General features: G+C 46.9%; 1 long non-coding RNA gene across 1 annotated transcript; it reads left to right on the plus strand.

Annotated features, from left to right (window-relative positions):
- Positions 1–388: 388 nt before the first annotated feature.
- On the plus strand, positions 389–8,445 carry LOC135818878 (uncharacterized). Its single transcript, XR_010553799.1, has 3 exons — positions 389–1,048; positions 5,874–6,041; positions 7,364–8,445. It is a non-coding gene; the product is annotated as an uncharacterized LOC135818878 (long non-coding RNA).
- The last annotated feature ends 220 nt before the right edge of the window (positions 8,446–8,665 follow it).

An 8,665-nucleotide genomic window follows, 5' to 3' on the forward strand; every position in this document is an offset into this window, starting at 1 on the left:
TGGTGCTGGGGTAGGCATCGGCCATTGAGAACTGAATTTCGTCTGTTTTACGTGGAATTTCTTGGAGTTTCCCAATGACAATGTATTAATACATTGGGAAATACTTGAATCAAATCCTATTTTACCCTTCATTATAGTATCTTTATTTTTTCACGTCTACATGACTTTATTTTTGCCCGTAAAAGAGGCCGTTACCCCAGAAAAATGTATGTAGGCATGTTCATGTTCGAACGACGTTCAAGCTCTGGAGTCTTGTTGTTGGACCGGAAAAAGTAACCATGGCGATAGTTTACGACAGTCATGTCGACACCACAATCATGCGTGGCTACAGACTCAGTACAATACTCTTTGCGTGTCCATCGACCATGTGCAGTGTGTACGTGTACTTCCTTGCTCATTCTCTTCCTTTCTTCTTTTTCAAAACGGACTTTCTGGTTATCCATCGTGACTCTATGTTTGTAGCTGCCGCTGGTGAAGAATGGTTCCTGCTCTAACTCAGTCTAATTATTCTCAGACTGTGTGTATCTGCAGTTTTCTAGCGTATTCAGACGCTCGACGAGGTCTACCAATGATTTATTTTGTGCACTCGTGGAAAAGGCGCCGTGAACATAACACAAGGCAGTCGCTAAAATTTCAGTAGTCCGGATAGCAACCGATGCAGTGGCAGTATGGTTGAGCTGCTGCAGCAGCAACAGCAGCAGCATCACAGTGGACGTTGTGCACTAACTTACCAGTGCGACGCAGTGTCGGTCCTTAGTCTCAGCAAGTACGCGCGCGGCCGGCGGGCAATGGTGGACCTTGCGAACTACTGGCAGTACTGCCATGGAACTGTACAATGTAGAGTAACTTCCAAGCTGACACCTTGTTAGGGTATTGAGGACTGTTTACAGCAAGGACTTCGGACACTTTGTGTACAATAGTCTATTAGTCATGTACATTTACATGTACTAGTGTCCACGGGGACCACCCAAATGCCAACTAGGAAGACGCCACACAGTGGACAATACTAAACAGAGCGGGTGAGCGGCTCGACGCGGTGATGCATGCAGTGAGTACAAATGTTTTGTTTTTTAAATCTACATGTAGATATACAGTGCTGGCCAAATAAATCCGACACCTCATGAATAAAGTAGCGGCGCGGTTGAGTGCACAGACCTGCAGTGTGAGTAGTGCTAGGGCTGCGTAGCGCCCTCCCTCCTCCTCCCCCCCCCTCCCCCGCCCCCGCGCGCGCCATTTTATTCATGAGGTTGGATTTCTTTTGCTAGCACAGTACATAGTTCTGTCCCCGGGGAAAATTGCGATTCCGCGGCCGCGTTTTTTCCGCGTTTTTTGCGATTTTTTAAAAGACCGCGTTTTCCGCGATTTTCCCGCGTTTTTTGAACTTTTTTGTTGCACTACACGTACACACAGTGCACTGTTCGGTCAGCAACGTCTCATCGTGGCGGCTTTTTACTCAAATATGACGAGTGCTTACACCAGAGACTTGTAACTGATTGATTTCACTACATACATGTACTCACTGAAAATTGCCGCACATCACTATTATTCACCGCATATTTACCCCATATTTACCGCAAATTCACCGCAAATTATGCCATATGCCGCGTTTTCCCCCGCGTTTTTTGCGATTTTTTTCCGCAATTTCCCCCGGGACAGATAGTTATACCAAGTGACAGCTTTAAAAAGGGGTGGGGAGGAACTGCAAAATGGATTAAATGAAACTCTGGGCTAGATTTCCAAAACCAGACGATCAAAAGTGGCATCCTGCTGCGGCCAGCACAGCGGGAATGTCCGCAGAAGCTCCGTTGGACTTCGGTTGAGTGGCGCAATGTCCACGGAGGCTAGCATTTGCTGAGCGGACAAAAGAGAAAGAGACCCTTGACCTGATCCAGGCCAGTTCTGTCCAATAAGGTTCTTATTTTCTTGTCCTAAAGCATACAGACAACTCTGTTGTAGAGCGCAGAAGCCGCTTTGCCAAATCCTCCTGATGCACTCAAGACTACCGGCACAAATGACGCGTGCTCTATTTCCCGGATTCGCTCCTCATACGATCGCCTCTTCTGTTCTGTATGTTACCGGAAGTGACTGCTGGCGGTTGGAACGCGCATGCGGGTTAAAGACGCGAATTTCGTGTAATGTCATCTCAAAACGCCCACCCCATATGCGGTTGCTGCCACGTCCAGGCGAGCGCCATCAGCTGAGATTGCTGTGCGATGACGCAAGGTCTTACCGGTGAGTGGTTGCAGCGAAGGTTCGGTGCTCACTTCGTGGGCCACGTCTTTCAGGAGTGATGCTGTTACATCACGGAGGTCATTGTGACGCATGGAGGGGTAGCCAGCAATCGGACAGGACAAATGGTGTTCTAATATGAAGGAAGTACGGCATGCGCAGCTTGAGGGCAGTCCAGTTGGTATCTAACCATAGCCCAGGTGAAGTGCGCCGCGGAAAGCTTGCTTGTGGAGGACGACCCATAGCGACAGAGCGGGCGGCAGGTAAGCCAACTAGAGGCTGCCTTCTCTGAAGCCCGTTCCAGCACCCGAAGCATGGCAGTCGGGCAGCTATACTTGATGGATTTTGGCATGGCCCATGCGTGCACGGCGGGCGTAGGATGAAGCATCTGCCTTGCTTTTCTGGCGTTGTGAGGGATGCCGTCGAGGGATTGATCCTGAAGCAAGATGCGCTCTACGAGTGCTTGGATGATATCTTTAGGATCACAATGCTGAGCTGACAGGGACGCCGGGAAGATGAGCCCTAAACCTCCGTTTCTGCAGGTTAGCGCGAGAGTGAACATTTCAAGATCACCTGAGGGCGGGTCGGTTGGTTATGGCTGGAGTGAGTCTTGTGCGGATCGTGTCACCGTGTTAGCCATGACGGAACATTTGGAATTTGAAAGGTTGGCAATCGGTAGTCACTGCTTACCTCTGAAGACCACTTTGGTCACAGGTGTTTTACTGGGATGTCTCTTGCATCGTTGTACTTCCGTCTCGGTTACACATACAGGGGTATGGTATTAGATAAGCCTTGCTTGGTTTTTTTAAATTCTTGATTCTCACGATTGGTTGAACAACGCGTTGTCTTGTGACATGCTGTCAACCCAACAACTTGCACATAGGGTTGTAACGGGAAGCCTCCACTGTCGTTGAACTCGCTGTCCCATTTAGAAGATGAAGAACAAAGAATGAAAATTTATCGGCCCTCTGTTAGATGTCAATACTGAGAAGACTTGGCGTCAGGTTCAGAACTTACCGTCAGCCTCTGCGGAAGATATGCTTTCCTATCCCTTCACAACGAACTCTCAGCAATAATGAGCGCAGTTCAGTCAACGGAACAGCTTTTAATTCCCGTAGCTATGCAAATCTTTAGTAACGTCTGGCGGTAGGCAGGATCCACACCGCTTTGATTCGGTATTTGTGCCTGACAACGGCATGCAGGGCGCTATCCCGGTACATGTCCCGTACCGTACCATCAAAAACAGCTAGCCACTTCATTCGAATAGGGCTTTCAACTGCAAGATCATAACTTGAAGCAACTTGGAAGAATGTATGTGTATGCAAAGTGTGCTTGCAAATGGCTACGCCGATAACAAGAAACAACGGAGCAAACATCCCGTCGTTTGCAGACTCACTGACTTTGTGAAAAGATGCGTCGACAGCAAGAGACCGCCGAACAGTATTGAGCAGGGAGTGGTGCTTTCTTGCACGTTTGCCAAGTGTAAGGTGCGACGTGCTCCTCGTGTACTCCGGAAGGCAGTCGCGAGTCAGTCAAGTGTCCAGTTCGGCAGGAAGCGCGTGTTCGTCGTTGGAACAACCAACTTCATTAAAATTACATTGTTAGTAATATCAGGGTAGTGTTGATACAATGGTAAATTGCAGTGAAGCTAAGACACGGTGGGAGTCACGTCACGTGATCACGATACTAGTTACAAGTAACACAGGTCTGGCTAGGTAGCTGGTCGACATATGCATACTTCGTGCCATGCTCTGTTTTAGAGTACTAGTAACGTAATCGCACTATGCTTTGTGCGGAGTGACGTCATCGTGCTATGCCTCGTGATGAGTGCCGAACTAGTGCATACGATACCACTCCAGACAAAACGCTTCGAAAATCGTAATCCCATAGAAAACGCTTACACGGATGGGAAATTGACCCGACCTCCTAGATACATGTACCGGCGGCACTAGCAACACGGAAGAGCTGTGTTTTTGCGCACCCTAATGGTGTTAAAGGGGAAGTTAAGGCAAAAATCAAAATTTCACCAGTTGTAGTCTTCGGGGTGCTGAGTCGAATGGTCGTGGTCCGAGGAAGCTGAGACGCTCCCTTCCTACTTGAATCCCAATCGAACTCGCGCACTTCCACCGAAACTGGGTGACTGTGCCCTACTAGATGGGGATTTGTATGCAAAATGTCACTAAAAGCGCCATTTCGTTCTTATAAAAGCATGGATGACCCCGATTGGCCCATATGTTGTAGTCTTTTGGACGCTGAGTCGACTGGTTTTGGTCCGAAAAGGCTGCGATGCAGCGTTCCTCCTTTATTCCCAATCGAAACATGGTTGAACAAGCGGTCACGTGCTCCTGCGTACACCAGTCAGCTGGTCACCGTGCCTGCAGAGTACAACTTACTAGCCTGTTTGACCTTTTTTGGGTGCAGTCCTGTCACTCGAGTTGAACCTTGGTGTGAAAGTTGTCGCCTGCTGGCGTGGTGACCAGGTGATTTGGGCACCCAGGAGCACGTGACCGCTTGTTCAACCATGTTCGATTGGGAATAAAGGAGGAACGCTGCATCGCAGCCTTTTCGGACCAAAACCAGTCGACTCAACGTCCAAAAGACTACAACATATGGGCCAATCGCGGTCATCCGTGCTTTTATAAGAACGAAATGGCGCTTTTAGTGACATTTTGCATAGAAATCCCCATCTAGTAGGGCGCAGTCACCCAGTTTCGGTGGAAGTGCGCGAGTTCGATTGGGATTCAAGTAGGAAGGGAGCGTCTCAGCTTTCTCGGACCAAGACCATTCGACTCAGCACCCCGAAGACTACAACTGGTGAAATTTTAATTTTTGCCTTAACTTCCCCTTTAAGATGAGCTGTGCTGTCCTCAGATTGTCATAGGTAGTTACATACAGGCGCTAGCTCGTGTATAGTCAGCGTACTGTCTAAGCACACATTTCGTTCACAAAATCTTTCGTTAGCTCACTCCACCAGGAGGTTCGCTGCGTACTAAATTTGTTTCCGTACTAAATTTCGTTTTTAGTCGAGATCTGTCACCCCGAACGTGCAGAAAAAAAACTTTAGTTTGATACAAACTTTAGTGTTTCCATGTCCCCTAACGAATATAACGAAAGTTAATTCCAAACGAAAATTTGTACTTCTACAGTAGACCGGTGACCACAGCAGAAAATGTCCATCATACATGTGCATGTAGGTAGTGCATAGTCACTAGGCAAAATATCAGCTATGAGGACGCCGTTGGTGCTACATAGTCACTAGGCAAAATATCAGCTATGAGAACGCCGTTGGTGCAAGGTCACCACACCTGATATGTGTGCAAGTTACGATCCTGGTAATCACCTGCCTATTGATGATCATTATTTCAGGGTTTTACTCCGAGTCGCAACACAGCTCCAACCCCCCCCCCCCCCCCCCCTCTCTACCTGTCCCTCTCACTCTCTCTTCCACCCTCTCTTCCTCTCACTCTACTTCTCTGTTGACCTCTGTCATTCTTTCTCACACTAGCTCCCTCTATAGTTCTCTCTCTATGTTTTGTGTGATGTTCTGCCTCTGAAAGTGCCCACTGAACAGAGAAAGGCAGTTTTGTTCCAACTTCTCCATTCAATCACTAGTATACTATTGCTGTTGGGTTTTTTTTCTTCAGGTCACGATGTCCCTGCACGTACGAGTGACTTTATTAACTCTGACGGGCCACAGATCCTGGCTGGGCGTTGGTACTGCATCGATGTCAGCTGTCGCGTTCCACAAATGGCGATCTGAAAAACGATTTCTCCTCGGTGAAAAGAAGGTCCAAGCAGTTCCTTTAATTGAAGTAAGTTTTTTTATGTGAACAGTATCCTCTGAGACAAGAATACGATGATACTAATAATTTATAAGAAGAGCTCAGATGGTGAGCCAAGGAAACATTGCAACATGGAAAAATGTGGGCACACTCTTTGTGGTTCACTATCTGAGTTCCTTATGCACACCTGAAGAGCCGTGATGAACAATACAGCGAAACAGTGGTCATGTGATACTGTGCATGTCATTGCAATTAGTCAGTTCATCATTGTCAGCACAAAGTACGGTACTGTAGGATATCGGCATTTTCGTTTTGTTACCCCTCATATTTCATGTCTCATAATATTGAGCCTCCCAAGTTCGGTGGTTGTTGCTTTGCGTTGTCGAATTGCGGTTTGACCGTTCTGTCTGGTCTTGCCATCCCGTTATCGCACCAGGCCAGCATACCGCGAAGCCTTGGAACGTAGCTTGTGCTCGGCTCAATGGCGCTTACCTTCCCCTCTTTGGATTTGGCATTAATATCCATGAACCTTCGAAGTTGGAAGGTCGTTGGTAAGCGCTATCGAGCAGTGCTCAAGCTGACTTTCATGCTGTGGAATGTCTCAGCACTCCTTGTCAGTTTTGTGCTAGATTGTGCACGTCTGACTGTTCAAAATCTGGTTTAGTTGGTGGACTCGATCGCATAACTTGTGCCCACATTTTCCATGTTACAATATGAGAAGAAAGACACAGTCCAGCCTCTTGAACATCATCTTGAAAGTTTTCACTAGTACACTTTTTGGGATTAATGGGGAAGTGAACTGCCTGAAAAGAGAAACAAATTGAGGTTCTCCTAATCCTATAAAATTGGTATACTTTTGCCTGTATTTTGAACAGACGTTGAAAAAGACATTGCCAGCTGAAAAAATATCCGTACCAGCTCCAATATGATTCGTCGATAACAGTAGTATGATGGCACAAGCACTGCATTGCACACCCTGCTGTGAGTCAAAATTGCAAGTCCGCCGACACTGTATATATACAGGTACATGCATGCAGGTACGGTTTTCTTCGTCCAGTGTAGCAATCTGGGTTCATTTGTCAGGTTGGGAAGGAGGTGCGAGCACGAAATGAACAATATTCGCTTCGGGAAGGACAGAAAACACCTTTTGTGACCACCCCTCAGTTTTCCCCACGAGGACAAAGAATATAGAATCCAAGATGGAAAGCATTGTGTAAAAGAGCATAACTGGGTGAACCCAGACAGGAAGAAGACTCATGTGCAGGCGTGAGTAGTGAAGTGTTATCTTCATTGTCGTCAATATTGCCTGTTGTGCCTTTGTGCTTTGCTTGATTCTGCTTTTATGTTTATAGACGAGGTTCACCGCTCAAGACGGCGAGGTATGTGCATCTCCAAGCGGCTGAACAACTCTTAAGCATGGTCTATAGATCATGCGTCATGTGTTTGGCGATGTGTTTCCTCAAGACCCACTGGCTCATCTCCACCTACAGTCAGACCTCCCTTAACCGCACACATCCGTTTTGCACTAAAATATCCGGATAGACCAAGGAACCGGATAATCGAACACTGATTATGTCAGATGCATCACGCCTGCTGTATATCTGTAACCAGCTATTTTCTTCCTGATGGCGAGGGATCTGGATAAAAGAGGACCGGATAAGTGAGGTCTGACTGTATTATCATGCCGCCCAGGCCATGTCGGTCTCTTTCTGCCACACCTGGTAGCATGTATCAGCGTGGTCACCTCGCTGATTCCGTAGCAGCAAGTTGAGATCATTTTGGAACTGTGTATTTAAAAGTACTTCATGGCCTGGCATGTCTCCTTGTTTGACCGTGAATGTGTCATGGACAATTCAAACATCCGAATTGTTCTTCGCTTGTGTCAGACCAGTTTAGTGTGTCAGCGAGGAGTATCATAGATGTGGATGTTCATCAATTTAGTCAGAAAATGAACCGAAATCCTTTGCATGTATCTTCTTTTTTCTGTTACATTGCGTTGATATACCGCTGACTGACCGCAGTCAATTTTTACGGCGGTGTTTAGATTTTCGTCTTTTTGCCAATGGGCCAGGACTTGGGTATTTCATATTAATGTCACTGTTTCTATTTGGAATATGTCTCTTGCCTGCTGCTCTGTGTGAGCTGAGGTCTGTTTGTCTCTCCTTTTGCATGTCTGTCGGCCTAGCTGGCTGCATGCCCATCCACCTGCATATCTGCTTGTATGTCCTTCTGTCTTACTGGTGCGAGATGTACCCACAATGCGATGGCGTCTGATGAGTGGACTTGAATCTTTCCTATTTTTGAAGAAGATAAAAAAATGTGTCCCCAGACCTTCACTGCACATTGTCTCCTGAAAAACAGTTGGAGGAATGCCATGTCGAGTGCGTACATGCTTCTTATTATTTGTCTGACTCATACAATCATACCGGTACACTATAATTATACACTGACAGATAAGACACAGGAGTGGTGTGTTTGGTCTGGACTCCGGCCCCAGATTATTCTGTGTTGGCAAACTACATGGTGTTGATATGTTGTTATACAACATTTTGTGTGACAGTCCATATCAAATCACCAGTGGCTGAGCGGTTAGCTGGTATGTCTATGGAAGCAAGATGTTTGGGTTCGTGTCCAGCTTAGGTAGTGATGTACCT

Source organism: Sycon ciliatum, chromosome 6, assembly GCF_964019385.1.
Source record: "Sycon ciliatum chromosome 6, ocSycCili1.1, whole genome shotgun sequence".
NCBI classification, from domain to species: Eukaryota; Metazoa; Porifera; class Calcarea; order Leucosolenida; family Sycettidae; genus Sycon; species Sycon ciliatum.